At 45.6% G+C, this 18606-nt stretch overlaps 1 pseudogene; it reads left to right on the top strand.

Annotated features, from left to right (window-relative positions):
- Positions 1 to 1648: 1648 nt before the first annotated feature.
- On the top strand, positions 1649 to 17124 carry LOC115497813 (3 beta-hydroxysteroid dehydrogenase type 7-like; annotated as a pseudogene).
- Positions 17125 to 18606: the final 1482 nt, after the last annotated feature.

Raw genomic sequence — 18606 nt, 5'->3', positions numbered from 1 at the left:
TTTGGGAAAGCTCCTTTGCAGGGCTCTTAAAAACAAGATGTGCATGGGACAGATCCCAAACAGAGGGACACATCCCAAACACAGGGACAGATCCCAAACACAGGGACACATCCCAAACACGGGCACAGATCCCAAACACATCAACACATCCCAAACACAGGGACACATCCCAAACACAGGGACACTTCCCAAACACAGGGACATATCCCAAACACAGGGATGCATCCCAAACACAGGGACAGATCCCAAACACAGGGACACATCCCAAGCACAGGGACACATCCCAAACACAGAGACACATCCCAAGCACAGGGACACATCCTGCCCTCATGGGGAGGTGTTTTAGCTCCTCAGGCAGCCTCTCAGGTCACCTCTGAGCACCTTGCTGTGCCTTGAAGAGTGAGGCTCTGCCCAGACTTGGCAGATTCCTCCTCCAGTTCCTGCAGGGATTTTGTGCCAGGGCAGACCCAGGGATCTCAGCTCTGCCTGGGCTCTCAGAAGATGGGTGGCTGCAGCAGAGTGGGAGGGGGGAACAAGCCAGACAGAGAACTGTGCTCTGCCCAGCAGTGTAAATTAAAATCTGCTGGTATTTGCAGTGTACCTGACTTCCCCAAAAGTTTCCTCACAGCACAAGGAGGTTGAGTTGGCTCAGCTAAAACAGGAAGGGCTGCCCAGACTCCCTCCCTGGTACCTCCTGGGCATCTGCCCCTCCAGCAGTCTTTGGGCGCTCTCTGAGTGTGCCTCTGGGTTATGGAGACCCCTGGAGTCATCTCTTGTGTTAATTCAAACTGCCAGAAGAGGATGTGGGTAAAGCCCTTCTTTCAACCTTCCTACTCTGGGAACAGCTGCCCCTGAGATGCAACACCTCTGTGTTAGCAAAGGGAGGCTGGAGGGGAGGGCCTGGGCTGTTTCTGTCACAGGCGTCACAGCTCTGGGCTCTGAACTTGTTTTTAATATCCCAATGAAAGCAAGAGATATGTAAATGCCAGCCAGCTTTTCCCCTCCTGATCAGACTACACTGCAGAGATGCAGATACCAAAAGTGCAGCGAAGGCTGAGCCTTGTAAACACTGGGAAATGTCCACAGAGTCGAGGTCTCTGCTTCACAGGGCTTTCTGCATCGCTGATGAGGACATGCTCAAGGTTACTTCACGCCAGACATTCCCATGCAGCACGTGTCTGGGTCTCTCAGGGTGTATTTATCTCAGTTTTTGAGTCCTAACACCTCCAACTCTGATGTATTTATCCTTGCAAAAAGTCCTCTGAGGGAAGGCAGTTGTGTTAATCACCACTGTACAGATTGGGAGCTGCTGGATAAAAGGCTAAATGAATTTCTTGGGACATTTGTGGCTGTGCTGGTCTGCCAGGCACCAAATTAGCATCAGGCCCATGCTGGTCTCTGGGCCATTATGGCCACTGATTGTAATCACAGCGAGGGGAACTGACTTCTCCTGAGCTTAACACAGCCCAGGAAAATCAATGGCAGAGGGGAGCACACCAAACTTGTAGCAGGAGCTGATTAAAAGAAAACTATTTATTCACAAACAAAACACAGCTACTCTTGGAGCTCACTGCCTTAACTCTTCATTAACCTCATGCTCAGCACCAAGTGGCTCTTTAGCCAGCCAGGCACTGGCACTGTGGTAAGAATGGCTCTGGCCATGAATGCAGTTGGAATTGTCTCCATATTCCAGTCTGGGGATGGAGAAACAGGAACAAACCTGCAACAGGAACAAACTCACCCTAAACTTCCCAAGCAGCGCTACAGAAAAACAAGTAATACACTGTGTAAAGGAAAAATAAGCAGGGAGAATATATTACCTTATTTACCCTCTCAGAACAGCTCACCAACAACAGTGACAAGCTGCTTCAAAGGTGGATTGGAAAAAGGTGATTATTCCAGACTGAGGGGTGTCATTTGCTGGGCATCGAGGAGAGCCTGGGAGCTGATCAGGCCTGACTTTGTTATCTCTGAGCCTTTTTGGGAGAGGCAGGGAGAAACAGGACAGGTCTTGCCCCTGCCACATCCCACTTTCAGGACAGGATCAAGCACCCTTGGACAAAGCTGATACCATTTTTGAACTCCAGTGGGAAATTAAACAGCACACAATCTGTAGAGCATAGCAGGGAAAGGTGTGTCAGCCAAGATGAAACTTGTATCAGTGATGAGAATTAATTGTTGGAACACTTTGCCAAAGGATGTGGTAGAGTTTGCACTCCAATATGGTCTTCAAATTCATAGAGGGGTGTGTGATGTAGTCAACTCAGGGCACATCCATCCAGGAGAGCCTTGCCAGATGCTCAGACTGGTGGGATTGGTGACCACCAAACCCCAGCTGCCCATTCCTGACACAGCTCAGCCCTGGAAGGATTTGCTGCTGTAAAGCCTCTCTACAAACCACCAGGGCATGGGAACAGGGTCCTTGCAGCATCCCACTGGCAGCAGCTGCCCTGAGCTCCAGCAGCTGATAAACCTGCCTGTGGCAAGGGACTGTCCAGGGTGCACAACTTCTGCCATCCAGATTTTGGCTTGAGACTGGACACACACCAAGGCAAGCCAGAGGTGCCCCACTGGCCATGGGCTACCATGGGAGCAGGGAAAGGCTGAGTCAGGGAGCCCAGAAGGGGCCTGTGGCAGCACTGTGGGACTGTGCCAAGGAAAACCTGATTTATGTGTAACCAGTTGCAGTTAATGTTCACCCAGCAGCATTCTGTGACAGCTAAATTTTAGACTGACCTCAGAAAACACTGGCTGAGTGCACAGTAAGATCCTGGCAACCTCCTCCTCTCTTCCCCTCAACCACAAAAACATCTTCAGCAGTGGATGGAGCCTGGGTCTACCTGGTGACAGGAGGATGTGGGTTTGTGGGGGAGAGGAGCGTAGAGCTCCTGTCTCAACAAGACTACATCAAAGAAATCAGAGTTTTTGATTCAGTTGCAAGAGAAGAAGTAGAAAAACTCAGCACAGGTAAGAAAAGGCCATCAACATCTATTTAGTGCCCATAACCCTCCCTTTCCTGGCAGCTGGGATAGCACTGGGGATGCCACAGTTACAGGAATGGGACAGGAACCTGGAGAAACAAACTGGGTGAGGAACAACTTCCAGCTCAGAAGTTTTACAGCACAGCACTAAATCAAAGAAAAAAGACCCCTAGGGATGGATAACCCAAGAGAAGTCTCAGTGAGGCTCTGAGGCCCCAGGCAGGGATCAGCTGTGAGGAGCCATGTGCACACAGAGGCTGTGACATGGGAACTTGGCTGCCCAGCTAGTCTGACACAAAGGGGCTAAAGCAACATCCTCCTGAGCTGCTCCAACCAGCCACTGCTTCTGAGGGAAATAACTAAAAATCCTGACAGCAACAAAATCAATCTCAGCACCTACTGCAGGCATTGTGAAATAAATGATGGACATAATTGAGAGAAACCTATAGCAGCCTTAAAAAAGGAGGTAAGTCTCACTAAACACCCAGAGATACTGAATTAATTAATTTGATCATATCCTGAGTGCTGCCCTCATGCAGGGTTGAGTACAGGGAGATTTGTTGGGGAAAAACAACCTGTATTACTGGATTCAGGAATACCCATGCAAAACAAGCCAAGGCAGCTCAGGGTGCCCTGCTCAGCTAATGCTGGGCTGGGTTCCCTGTCTCTGACTGCCCAAACCTTCAGCCTGCTTAGAGAGAGGCAAAAAAATGCTGAGGGAGATCCTGTGGGGAGATATGGACAGAAAGGGGATGCACCCAGAGCGAGTCCAGACTCCCAGGGAAATATCACTATCAGAAACCTCCCTGGCAGCTGAACTCAGCAGACTGGTTTCCCCAGCTTTCAGGGAGCCAATTACCTTAAAAGCACCCATAATTGAAGACAAAACTGTTTAAACATTAGGGAGGTGCCAAAATCCATGCTCCAGGAGGGTTCTGTGGCCTGACACCCCAGCAAACCTCAGGCAATGAGGCAGGAGCAGCCTGAGGGGCCATCCCAGCCCCATCCCCTGCCCCAGGCAGACTCAGCTCCACCACAGATCTTTGTTCTGTCCCCAGGCCACCCCATTTATCTCTGCCCCACCAGGCCATGGGTACAGTCTGGGTCCTTGATTTCCCATCTAAACTTACAGGCAGAAGGGGTATTACAGGATTACTCTTTTTTTTTTTTTTAACAACAATCTCCACCATCTGCAAACCACATCCTTCCACTCTATACTGGTTTCTGCTTTAGGCTAAAGCAGTTCTCACACCCTCCTTCCTCCTCCTCTGCTCCATCCAGCACTGCTATTGCCCTTGTCTGCAAGGGGGGCACTGAATTTTGGGCTGTGGCCTTCCCATTGCTGCAAAAAGCTGAAGGATTTGTATCTTCCATCCTGCAATTTATCCTCCTGCTTTACCTGTCATTACAATTGTGCCTTTTTCAGTTGACAACAAGCAACAGCCCCTGAGCTGCCCTGGCCCAATTTAATTCCTTCATGAAGATCAGCTGCCTCTTCCCTGCTAAACCCAAAAACTTCTCTTTGTTCCTATCAAATTTCACTTTTTTTTTCCTCCAGACTCTATTAATTCCATTCAGCTCATACCCAAATCCTCCAGCATGGTCCCTCCCAGTCTGATGTTATCTGCTGATTTAATGAACAAATCTGCCAGATTCTTGATGAAAACAATCAAAAAGACTCAAATACAGCAATAAACCCTAGAGAGCCCCAGGGCAGCCACCTACCACAGCTGGCAATTCCCTGGGAACTGTAATTCCACCAGCTTTGTGCTCTCCTTAATGGGGCTTATTTAGCCTATGTTTTACTGACTCCCTGTGAGAATGACGTTTAGTTTCCAAAGCCCTTCAAAAATCAAGATAGATAACATCAACCTGATCCACAATATCCCTGCAGCCTGCTACCTTGTCATAAGAACAAAGGAGGTTTATCTGGCTTGATTTGTTCTTGACAAATCCAAGTCAGCTGCTTCCATTCTCCCCATTGTCCCACAGGTGCTCACACAAACGTGGTTTGACTGCTGCTCCTGAATTTCCTGGGGTTGAAACCAAAATGTTCTGTAATTTCCTGCCTCTCCTTTACCCCCCTTCCAAGCACAAGTGTTTCATTTGCTCTGCTGAACTCTCCCAGTGCCTTCAGAAGTTCTCCAAAGTAGCTGATAACACACTAAAGCTGCAGTTACACCCCTCACCTCTTCAGGAGCCTTGGGAAGAGCTCACCAGGCCTTGTCCATCTGAAAATTCCTCATGGTTGCTTTACACCAGCTGCCTTAACACCGGTGGTGTGAAAAAGGCTATTTAACACTTCAGCCTGATGGGCTCTAGGCTTTCCCAAACAACAGAGTAGCAGAAAAATTCCCCCCAGGAGCCTGCTGACACCCTGCTCTGCCTCTCAGCAGGAGCATCCTCTGCTCCTCCAGGCAAGGGTTTCACCTCTGCTTCATGGACAGCTCCTTGCTTTTCACCTCTATTCTCACTGAATCGACTCTGTGCTTTACTACTAAATTAACATTCATGCTCAGTGTGAATTAATTTAATATTACAACTCCTCAGAGCAAGCCCACTGATTGTTGGCTATGCTCATGAAGAAAGCAGCTGGACCTTTGGTAAAATTTCTGTCTCCTCCTCCATGCCAGGCTGCTCAGAGAACCCTCAGCCACTGGATCTGCTGGCCTGGATTCCATCCCTCCTTTGGGGCCACCAGCAATGATTCTCTGCCCACCTTGCCCTGTGAGGGTTTCCACACCATAACAGCCCCACAGCTGGAGCCACAGACCCTTCCCTGAGCTGCTGGATCCTCCAGGAATGCCAACCCTGTGTGGGGCTCTCTGTCCAGGGCAGAGGAGACATCTCCTGCCCAAAGCAACCCCACCAGCGGCTTCTTGCAAATCCCCGAGGCTGCTCATCCCAGTTCCACTCCCAACTACAGGAAAGGAAACAGGGAAAATCCTACTGAAATGTTACAACACTGTCCCAAAGCAATAACTCAAAGCAAGAAAATTAGTAGTGGATGCAACGAGTAGCCATGTAAGGAACAGCTACTCTGAGGAAGGAGGAGGTAAAAGGGACCAGGGGGACAATTCTGAGTGGCTCTAAGGGAGGAATTTCCAATGACATTTTCTATTTAAATTAAAATTTATCCATTTATTTAATTCAATTTATTCTTGTTAAATTAATTATTAATGAATAATCAATTGCTTGTTAATCATTATTAATTTAATTTTATTTAATTAAAATTTACTAATTTTTTATTTATAAATTTTTCATACTTTGCAGAAAGTATAAATGTTGATTTTATTTATAAATTTTTTTATTTATAAATTTTTGTTTGCTTTATAGATTAAAATAAATTTATTTAATTGAAATGTCTTATTTATTAATTATTATTGAATAAAATTTGATTCTATATTAATAATGATTAAAGTTGATTTATTTAAAATTTCAAAGAAATAATTTTTTAATTTATAAATTTTCATACTTTGCAGAAAGTACAAATGCTGATTTGATTTATAATTTTCTATTTATAAATTTTTGTTTTATTTATATTTTTACATATATATTAAAATTAATTAATTTATTTAATTTGAATTTGTTGTTTATTAATTTAATAATTAATAAGTACTTAATTATTTATTAATAAACAAGTAATTATTAAATATTATTTATTTAATTAAAATAAATATTTTTTAAATTTATAAATATTTCTACTTTGTAGAAAGTGCAAATTCTGATTTATAATTTTTTACTGATAAATTTTTGTTTAATTTATAATTTTTTATTTACATATTAAAATAAATTTATTTAATTTAAAATTGTTGTGTATTAATTTAATAAGTCATAAAACACTTAATTATTTATTAATAATAAATTGTGAAATGTCATTTAAAATAAATCATTTTTATTTATTTAATTAAAATAAATGTTTTTTAATTTAAAATTTTTCCTACTTTGCAGAAAGTGCAAATGCTGATTTGCTTTATAATTTTTTATTTACAAGTTTTCGTTTGATTTATACATTTTAAATTCATATATTAAAGGCGGCTCCAGCAGCACATCCAGCCGCAGGCGCTGCTCCCTCTGCCCACATCCCACACGCCCACATCGCTTCCTCCAGCTCGGGATGAAGCACTTGAGATGGTGTTTCATGTTCAGACTCAGGTGTTTATTATTCCTTATCTATGTCACAGGCTCACTACTGTGAATTCGGCAGCTTTTTCATTAGCAAGGCACAAAATGGCTAACTAACTCTTCTTACAAGGTCTTTAAAAACTAAACTATCCAATTAAGAACGGACACCCAGATTATTTCCCCTTTTAATCCCTCGAAGCCCGCAATGCAGACTTTTCTGTCCAATCACAAAACATCACCCAAACCTATGAAGAAGAAGGAAGAAGAAAGTTAAAGAACAACCTGCCCTAAAACCTCCGTCTTGCTCCATATTTATTTCTGTATTCTAAAATCCCAAACTCTAAGTTTTCCACACTGTGATATCACACACTTCTAACCAACTACACACCCATAATCCCAGTGCTATTAACCAATTTTAAAAGCTTGTTCCACAACCTCAGGTCAAATGCAGTGTTCTCTTGTGGGTCTGTGCCTTTAAGCACAGAAAGTTTAAAATTCTCAGCATCCAGGATTCCAGCACACCCAGGGATGGGAAAGGTGCCCAGAACATTTCCAGTGGGGAGGTTTCTCCCCTTGCCCCTCTGTCATTGCTCAGAGCTGTTCCTCTCCACTGCTCATCAAATCTGGGCTCAGCTTTGGCACAGGCGTTCTGGGCAGGGCAGAACTTCCCCTGGTGGCACTGAGGTGCTTCAGGACACACCTACAGTGGTCTGAAACTGTTTTGTATGTGACAAGGCCAACAATTAAAATTAAACCCTGTTTTGGATAGCTCAGAGCTTTCCCAGGGATTTTGCCCTGTCTATACCAGCACAAGGCTGTATGCGTTGAGCTGCACCCACCAGAAGGGAATGATGCTGTTTTAATTAGCAGAGTGATGCTGTTTAATTAGTCAGAGTTCCCAGCTATCATGTATCAACAGGCCATGTGTAACCGAGAGCTCCACAACCCTGTCCTCCTACCACCAAGAGCCAATTTCATGTTTGGTGCAAGATCTGCTTAGAGAAAATTTGTTCATAAATCAAGGAAATAAGTACAGGCTATAAAAATAATGAAATCCCTATTACAGCAGCAATTCCAGTGGTACCTCAGGCTGTTAGCTACTAAAATAGTCGTTAACCAAAAGGAAGGAATTTTTTTTTTTTCATATATATACATCTCCAACTCGATTACTGCTTAGGGCTTTGACTATTTGCTGTTACATTCAAAGGTAACATTTAAATTCCAGCCTTCTTTTCATCGCTGTAGTTGTTTTCAAAACTCGATGCTTTTAAGAGCCTGTGTTGTGCTCTCTGTGTTCTCAGAATATTCAGAGCCTGAGGGGTCCTGCTGCTTTTTAGAGGCTTTGTGAGCTCTTCCCCCTGACTGTTGCTGTGAGCTCAGGGAGGATTTACAGGGAGCACTGAACACAGGGCAAGAACCCTCCTCAGCAAACCAATCTTGCAGATGTTGGTGATATTCCCAGAAAACCACACACACAAGGATTTTCCAGTGTCACCGAGTGACTCCTTGAGGAGCCTGGTATGGGATGGCTGAACAGGAGCCTGTCCTGCATTTCTGCCTCCCCTTGGATGACTCCACATGGAACTCCCCAAAACGGGGCTGCTGCCCTCACTAAGGCTCCTCAAGATCCTGAATTCTGAGATTAGCCTGAAGTTCTCTATTAAAATCACAGCAGATAAAAGAATAAAAATGGTATTTGATACCTGCCATAGACTTCATGGAAAAAGGCAGGGTCAGGAGAGGTCAAGTATATAATCCTCCAGCTAACTCCTCTGTGCAACTCAGGCCACAGAAATTCATCCAATTACTGCTCTAAGCCCAACAATTTGTGGCTAAATTGGACCATTCCTTTTCAACAGACTTGTTGCCTTGAATTAAGGGTGCAAGTTAATGGGCTATCTATCATGGCTTTCAGCAAGCCATAACAATGCTAAGGAGTGGTGGTGTGCCGATGGTTAATTATCATTTCTGGCCAAAATGCACATCTTCTGCTTTGATTCCCTCCTCTGTTTCAACCACTGGCTGCTGAATCCTGTTACAGCCTTGTTGACTGAATTGAAGAGTTCTCTTCTACAAGAATTATTTTTTTTCCATCTAGTAATTTAAAGACTTTTTAATCTGCTTTGTGTTAAACTGAATGGATTTTAACTCAGCTGTTTCCAGTGATGTTTCTCACCAGGGGTTCTCAGTTAACTTTACATATTGTGATAGGCTCATGCAGAAGCACATTGATTTCTTTTCCACTGGGATTTCAGATGGATTTGTGTGCTTGGAAATTATCCTAAACTCAGGATTTCCTTGGTAATTTCAGATTATGCCCTAATAGCAAAGAGAATAAAAATCACGAGCCCTCCCACACAAGATCTGCACACAGGCTCGGGGCAGAGCCTGCTTAGCCAGGCACAAATAGTGGGGCAGTTTCTGGAAGCCAACCCTACCAGCTGCTTCCTTTCAGATCTGCCTTATCAGGTCTGAAGGCCCTCAGTCCTGGTCTTTGAGGTTCTCACAGGATCAACTTGGATCAAAATCACACTGAATGCAAAACCACCCCTGCAAGAGTCATAAATTGTTTGAACACACCAAAATACTCCAAAATAACCACACTAAACCACACACACTGACCAACAAGTTCAGCCAGAACAACCTTCCTTAAAGCAAACGTTTTGGATTTGTCTGGATTTCACGTGGACTTGTAAGCTGCCCTCATTATTTTATTTAAAGTTCTGCAGCTATCAGGAGTCTGATGGAGTGATTTCACCCTGTAGCACCCTGCAGAGCTTCTACAGAGCAACACATGCAACTAAAAGACTGATCCTTTGCCAGAAGGCTGCAGTTCACCAAGTCTGCCCACAAATGAAAAAAGATGGAGTTTTGTTCTGCCAAGCCCTCAACTTCCCTTTGTTAGCAGCTCTAAAGTCCAAGTTAAATCAGTTGCCAATGGCCATGGAGGTTCAGCCACGTCAGAGCTATGGATGTGACTGCTACTCATGTTATAAACCATCCCCTGCTGAGGAAATGCAGCCCTGACCTGGGGCTTTACATCTTTTCAGCCATAAAAAAAGAAGGATTAGTCCCAAGTTGGAAAAAGCCGAATCTATTTTGGTTTGCACAACAGGAATCAAGGCAAGGTGGTTGATGTTTGTCTTCCCCACCCTGCCCCACAGGTACTGAAAATGGGGTAAGGGCCTGCTGTGTCCTGAACATCCCAGACCTGCTCTACACCAGCTCCATCGCTGCTGTGGGACCCAACACCTCCTGTGAGCCCATGAAGTCTTAGGGGACAGATGCACTGTCCCTGTGAAGCTGCCCTGAAGGATTCAGGTTAGTCACATCCTTCTGTTACCTGCTTCTGACCTGTCAATTGTACCCTTCTATCCCTCAAAATCCTTCTTCCAGGCTACCTGCTCATGGGGGCTGTCTCCTGGGCTTCAGGGCATTATGCTCAACCCTTCTCCTCTGTTTCTGGCTCCCACAAGATTGACCCACTGCCCCAAAAGCAGCAGCAGAGCTTTAGAAAACCTTCTGTGGCAAAGGTGGAAATTGGATCAATACAAAGACAGTGGCAAAAATAACAATTTTGAGGGTTTTTTTTTTTTGCATCAGGACTTGTGAATACTTTTGTATTCCTGGGGCAACAGCACCTGAGAGCAGGGTTGATATTTCTGAAGAAATAGCTTCAAAAAATTTAGGGGCTGAAGTTTTAGGTTAAATTTGAGGTCAGTCTGATGTGTACTACTGGAAGTCTCCTTGCTGATTTCAAGCCTGGTTGTAGCCACACAAACTGCTCAGCCCCTGGAAATTTGTGTGCCAGGGAAACTGGCTCCAAGTCAAGTGGTGTCTCCACAGGCAGCCAGGCTGGGCACAGCTGACTTCAGTCACTTGGTTCTAGAAATTGAGCCCATCTAGAAAAGACATTAAATTACCTACAAGCCTAAATTTCATGCTCACAAGTAAGTCAATTCATAAGCCCCTTGTTTTGAAAAGCATCTAAGCACTCAAATCTGTAGAATAAATGTCTGGCTGATGAAAAACTCCATGAGAGCAACTCAATCCACTTGGGACCAAAAACACTGGAGACTGTGTTACTGCAAAGCTATGGAATTTGGTCACTAGCAAATACAAATAATTCCTAAGAATTCATGTAGATACAGGCACATCCTTGCCAGTATTTTAGTCCTGTGATGTAAGTGAGAGTTTTGAACAGATGTCTTGAAAAAATCAGCCCCAGATCTTGCCTGATCACAGTCCTTTGGCTTGTAATGGTGGCACCAACGGGGGCAAGAAAACCCACCCAGGCTGATGCTCATGGAGCTAAGAACAGCCTTCTCCACCACAAATACAAACAAAACCACACCTGGAGTCTTTCACTTATTTTGCAGAACACACTCAATTCTCCCATTATCCTGAGAGGAAGCCCTAGAGAGGGGTCTTCATTCTCCAATTATTTTGATTTTAAATGAAGGGAATTAGATAATGAGATTTATCAGCCTCCCAGTGAAAACTTACCCCACCTGTCTCTACAGGGAGCCCAGGGATGACTGGGAGCAGCATAACATGGCTCTGATTTGCAGACTGAAGGCACAGGTGATGCCTTTCTCCTTCCTCCTCTTCCCATTTCCCTATCTCCCCATCCCCACCCCATCTGTTCTGCCCTCTCCTCACAGTCCAGGATCCTGCCTGACTCTGCCTTTTCCTCTCTGCCCCTTCTCCATCACTGCTCATAGAATTTATTTACCTCCTTTTTACGTGCTGGGGAATTGGCAGAGACAAAGCAGGAGGAGTCTCAGGCCGGGGTGATGGGCGCTGGGATAATGCTCACACCTCAGCATCCGACAAGAATAGAAAATGCCTCTGTCAGTCTCAATCCCTGGGAGACAGGCACTGCTGAGATACCTTCTGACAATGCTGCTCCAGTCTGATTAGCGTTCACTTATCTGGGATCGTTTTGAAAAGCAAGAGCATTATGCTGAGCTCTTTGTTACGACCAAGCTTCAGAGGGGTGGGGGAAGGCACACACAGCAGAGCCCAGGAACAGCAGGCAGGTTTGTCCCTTTGTGAGGCTGCTGTGCTGCTTTTTGAAAGCTTTGCAGGGAAAAAAAAAAAAAAAAAAAAGGAAAAAAACCCCAACAAAACCAAAACCCAAAAAAAAATTGATTAAAAAAAAAAAAGAGAGAGAAAGCAATTAAAACTAGAACTTCTAGATAACCCCCCACTAATTGTCTTGGGCCTCTCCTGGGCTTGCAACAAACCTTGCACAATCAATCTTTTGTCTTGCTTGTTTTTTGGTTTGTGTCTTCTTCATGCCCTGTAAACACAGGGAGGGGAGGAGGGTTTTGTGATAGAAGCCCAGGGTGTGTGAGGAGTCTGCATTTCTGATGCTCCTAATTTATTTCTGTTGCTGTAGTGCAAGGAGAGCCTGATCTCAGCTGGGATATCTGACACACAACATGCCAGACTGCTGAACAGGCAAGGGCCAGGCAACAGCATCAGCCAGGTTTTACACAGGGAGATCTGAGCACAGAAAAGAGAAAACAACTTGCCAAGGTCACAGAGGGAGCCTGAGTCAGAGCTGGCTCTCCCAAGGCCCAGTGTTTGACAAAAACACCTCTGCTGCAGATTTGCTGGGTGAAGTCCTCACAGGCCACTGAACCCTGCCAGGAGATGTGTCTGAGCCCAGCAAGGTGAGGATTCCTCTTTGCCCTCTGTGGGGCACCCCATGCCTGGCAGGTCCTGGTTTGCCAGGGTGGATTTCTCTTGAACAGCAAAATATAGAGTAAATTAATTTACAAGTGGGAAGAAAGTCTCCAGCAGCACAAGGAAGGAGGGAGGGCTCATCTATTCTACTCAGGGGAGCACAGGAGCAAGTGGATGCTCCTTCCCAATGCTGCAAGCCAGGTTTTTTCACTCCAGAGCCCACTGGAGATGTTTAATCAAATCTCATGATGGCCTCAGGCTGATCTAAAACCACTGGGATGAGACACTGACACCCTATGGGGAATAGAGCTGCTTTCTGCTTTCTCCTTGGAGTTATTCCAGCCCCTGTGAGCCAGTTCCATGTGAGATCCCACAGGCTTCCCCCTTGGCAGCCTGAGGAGCAGCTTGTCTTCCACAGCCCAGTGTTCCCTGCTTGTCCTTGGCCGGGGGTCCTCTGCTTCTCCTTCCCCCCAAGGGTAATTTGTGAGGGGAGATGAAGGAGCAATCCCAGCACAACCCTGCTGATTGCAAGGCTTCCAGGAGATCTCCAGCAGCTCCACCACATCCCCAGCAAATGCCTCCCAACTTTAATCAACTCTGTGAGAAAATTAAGTAGCAGTTTCCCCTTTTAGTTTATGGCTCATGAGAGGCTTTTCTCTGCCTCTGATGAAAAAATGAAATAGAATTGTTCTCATTTTCCTGCCCTCCATCTTCTTGTGCTCTTGTTACCTTGCTGTGAGTTGCTTAAAAATGTCACTCTGCTGCCTTCTAATTTGCCTGATGGGATGTTATTTCAATCATGCTATTAGACAAAACTAAATCCAGCTCTGAGAAACCACTGCCCCCATGCAAACCTGCCTGTGAACACCCCGAAGCACCTGGCGCTCCTTGGGGCTTTATTCCTCCCAAAGTGCAGCCAGGAGCTGAGATTCCCAGAAAGCAGAAAAGCCCTGGGAGCAGGGAATGCAGAGCAAACCAGGCTGGGACAGAAAGCCCTGGGAGCAGGGAATGCAGAGCAAACCAGGCTGGGACAGAAAGCCCTGGGAGCAGGGAATGCAGAGCAAACCAGGCCGGGACAAATGTCCCCCAGCCCTGTGCTCTGCCCCACGGTCACTCCCTGTCTCCCACAACGTCTCCCAGAGGAAATGAGGACACTCAGTGCAGTGGGGAAGTGGAGCTGCCCTACAGAAAGACAAAAGCCATGGCAGAAAAAATTGTGCTTGAAGCCAACGGAGCAAAGGTACAAAATCCAGTGGTAGCACCCCTGGAATTACAGCACAGAGTGGGGCAAAGAGGGAGATGGTTGGACACAGCTCCTGTCTAAGTGTGTATCCAACCTCTGCCTGGATTTGATGCATAAACCACGTTGTCCTGAGCCTCCCAAAGCCTGATATTCCCACAGCAGCAGGAAGCTGCCAGACTCTCCCAGGATCACAGGGTGCTTCCCTTCCAGCCTGTGCTTCAGCTCCAGCAGGAGTGTGACTTTGGAAAGGGCTGTGCTAAACTAGAACTGAAGGAACCAGGTTCACTCAGTTCATACTGAAACAAAAGTATAATTTCCAGGCTTTCTAGAGTGACTTAAGAATTAAAAATATTGGTGTACCCAGAGCCAGCTCCCTACCCAAGGTAGCTGTTCAGTGGTTTAGTCTGGCAGTGCAGTCAGCAGACATATGAGTTCTTCTAGACAATGAAGGAGAATGTGAAAATGAGACTCATGCTCTAAAGCATTGCCTGGAGCATCTCTCCCCCAGTCCCAGTTTGAGGCCAGCCAGTTGGGCTGGCTTTCTGTGGTACCTGGTTTTGGTTATTGCAAATCCTCTTTTATACCCCAAACTGCAGAAGAGTTCATGCCACCAGCACTCTCCAGCCAGCACCTCTCAAGGAGCACCACGTGGGTGCAGGTGTGCTGTGAAAAAAAAAGAAATAAAATCAAACTAGGCAACTCTTTGTGTTTTTAGGAACCCAAAACAGGTACCAAGCATGCAGAGCACCTCTGCAAATGTCGATTCCTCTAGGCCACTATTCCCAGGGTTTGGGTTTATCTGGGAAACCCAGTGTCACTGTGGAGGATTCCATCTCTGGATCCATCTAAACTGGATCCATCCACTGACGTCCCTCCCTGATTTTACAGCTGAGCAGTGGTGGCACACTCAGAACCTGCATCCTCAGTGCCAACACCGTGTATGGGGAGAAGGCAGCGTTCCTGCAGGGGCTGTGTGTGCTTGCCAGAGCCAGGAATGGTGTTCTGAACTACCTGGAGCCTGAAGACACCGAGCAGAATCACTCCTACGTGGGTGAGTGAAGGGCTGAGCTCCTTGCATGGGTGCTACCAGCTTTAGTCACAGGGGATTTTACACGTCAGCTTAGCCATAATCTCCCCAGACAGAGAGATGAGTATGGTGAATGAGCACAAATGGGTTTGGAACCACAAAACTTAGACTGGCTAAAGGATTTTAAAAGCAGATTCTTATTACTACTGTTTTCCTGGGAAGGGTTTCTTTAGTCCCTTTGAGAAGTGCTTCAGGGATATATGGGGAGCAGAGAGAAATTCTGGTTGTGGTTTTAAAATGTTTTTGCTAGGAAAAGACACTTCTTCATTAGAAAAAATAATTAAACTACAACTACTTGTCAAGTTCTTTACAGAAAAGGCTGCACTAAATAACCAGCTTTAGCAGGCACAAGAAATTACTCACAAAACCAATTGGAAGAGTTTGTTTTGATGCCTTTCAGGGGGGTGTAATTCACCATTAGATCACACAGGCATTCAGTGATTTCTGTGCAGCACACTTAGATGTCTTTTTCCAAAAGTGCAGATTTTGAAAATGCTGTTAGAGAGAAGAATCAGGCCCAGATAAATCAAGTGACTCCTTCAAAGGCTCACAGCAGAGGCAGGGATAAAACCCTGGAGCACTGCCTCCTATTCATCCTGCTCTCACTACAAAACACTGCCCTTTTGCTTCACGTGAACCAGGATCACAAGGCACATTAATTGTCCAGCTCAAAGGGGAGACCAAAGGTTTAAAGGTTTAAAGGATCTTGGAGGCCTGGATTAACTACTCAGTCTCTCTGCAGCACAGCTGAGCACACATGAGTGCCTCCCTGCTTCCCAGCACTGAATCTGGCAGATCCAGTGCACTCATTCTATGGTAAACAGGGAAACTTAGCTCCACCTGAATGCCTGTTCTCTCCCTCTCTTAATTCTCCAGGGAATGTGGATGGATGCATGTCCTTGTAGCAAGGCAGCTGCAGCTGAAGGCAGACCTGCTGCAGGACAGGTGTAGCATTGCTGGGATGACACCCAGGCAGGAAGGGATTCCTGGTCAGGCACCAGCTGCTGCCCAGGGCAGACCCCTCGCTGAGGCTGGGCTCTCACATCCCCTGCTGGAAGATGTGGCTGATGATACAACTGCACAGGATCATCAGGGTTATACTGTCCTCTTTCTGGAGGCCACAGCCTTTCCTCAACGTGCCCCTGCTGAACACCATTATCACCAGCTTCTCCTTCGAGACAGGCCCAGGCACTTTGGGTACAAACCTCTCTTCAGGTGGCAGGAGAGCTGCAGGGAGCCTGGGGGCCCCCCAGCTGCATGAAAAGAAGAACTGAACAGCACTTTTGGGCTAAGGAGGTTGCTTATCACAACAGCAGGTTTCATCTCAGCTTCACAACCTGCACAGGCAGGAGCTTTCCAAACACAGAAATCCTGGTACAGAAGCAGAAAAACTCACAGATTGCAAGCTGTGATACCCTTGCCATGCCAAAATCTCAGGTATTTTGTGTCGGAATCCAGGGCATCCCTCTGGCTGCCTTGGAAGGTCTGGGACCCTGGCAGGGGTCAGGAACCCCTCTGGACAGAGCCCCCAGAGACACTGTCTGTGATCTCTGTCCATGCAAAAGAGTTTTCAATCTTACAGGATGAATTACAAGCTCTGAGTGTTTGATATCAGTAATAATTAAGTGTGGCATGGGTGCAAAAGTAAAATTTTAGGATTCTAGATTAGGGGTTCAAAGGGGACAAGATGGAGGAAATTGGGTGTGTCGTGTCCTTTTTCTCCTTCTTCATGCCCTCCATGTTTCACTGTGGTGTTGGCATTTTTCTGTTGGTTCAGGCTGGGGACACACTGTTCAACGTAGGTGACAGATATTGGCACGTTATTGTAAATCCAGCACAGGTAGTTTGTGGTATTTAATGTTTGTACCATCCCACTGAGGGCAGAGCCCCACACGCTGCCCTGCAGGACAGAGCTGTGGCAGGGCAGCAGAACATGTTAGAGATAAACAGAATAAACAACCTTGAAACAGCACAGACCAATTATGGCTTCTGCTTTGGCAGTGGGGCAGAAAGACAGAGACTTTCTACAATCTGGGAATCATCAATACCACAGGTTCTGACATTTTGTGTCTCAGGGGCATTTGAAACCTTCCCTGCACACACATGGGGCTTGCTGGCCTCCCTCATTGCCAAGGTGCCACCACTGCACAGGTGACTTGTGGCAACAGGCTCAGCTGGGAGATGGTGCCCAGAAAATGCCTTTGTGGTAAAATCAGTGAGCCAGTTTTGTTCCACAGCCTGGCAGCCATGGTCTTGGACGTTTGGTGGGGTGGCTGTACCTGGCTCAGACATTGAAGGGCTCTTCATTGATGGTTTTGGGGAGGACAAGTAAAACCCAGCAGGTTCTTGCTCTGATTTAGGGTTTAATAAAAAGAAAAAAAAAATTTCCCTTTTCCAAAACTGCCTTTTGCAAGATGCTTCCTGTTATTTTTTACATGCGGAATACTGAATATCTATTTTGAAATATTATCCCTCTAAAAGGAAAACCTCTGATCCTTTGTCCTAACAAGGCATAGGCTGATTTACCTTTAATTGTACAGATGTAGAACTGATGTCTACAAGCTTAAAGGTGGGATTCACATAGTTTGTAACTCCAAGTCTCTTACCACAGAGCTCTCCAGTGGCAAAAAAAAAAAGCAGATTAAAACCCATGTTCAGCTGCTGTGCTGGCAGAAAGCAACTTCAAGTGAAGGCCTTAGGGGCTGCATTTATGCTAAATAACATCTGAACTCCAGGAGGAAGAGGTCACTTCAACTCCTTCCATGGCACTGGAGCTGCACAGCCCATCTGGGAGCAGCATTTCATAGATGATATTTTCCTCACACAGATGGGGCGGGCACTTCCAGGAGATTCACAGCAAAACTGTGGTTTCTATCAGTTTATCAGCTTCTCTATTTTTAAGACTTGCAGAGAGGCTGGTAAATCTACATTATGCACAACTGAGATGTCAGTTTTCACTTGAGCTTGGAGGAATGGGATATTTTTACAATACTGGCTCAAATCAAAAATTAACTCTGTTAATATCACACTTCTGTGTTCTGTGAATCTGCACCCATCTCTTGAGTGTTCTTGGATTAGAAGTGTGCACATGCACAAATAGAAGCTTATTTTAATTACAAGTGCCCTGATACTCCTAGAAACAGCAAGTTTCAGCATGGCATCCTTGATAGAAATGATGAAAATTTGTTTCCTGTTAGTCCTGGTAATTACCCAGGAAGGAAAGTGGAGCAATACAGTGAGAGCTGCCAAGTTAAATTCACACTCACAAGAGAATTCCTTTTCAAAATGAGCTTACAGATCAGAAATCAGTTGTTTTGGTAGCTCATTATAAGCTCATATAACAATAAGTTTGGCCCAAACTGTTGCAATCTGCTCACAGAGAATTTGAAAAGGTGAAGTGTGTAAATTACCAGTTCCCTACTCTTTTCCCCCTTCCACTTGTGCTGTGAGGGGTTAAGAAAGGGGATAATAAGACT

This window comes from Taeniopygia guttata, chromosome 19 (assembly GCF_048771995.1).
Source record: "Taeniopygia guttata chromosome 19, bTaeGut7.mat, whole genome shotgun sequence".
Lineage (NCBI taxonomy): Eukaryota > Metazoa > Chordata > Aves > Passeriformes > Estrildidae > Taeniopygia > Taeniopygia guttata.
The sequence above is the reverse complement of the archived record's forward strand: the minus strand, read 5'-3'. Positions and strand labels throughout refer to the sequence as shown.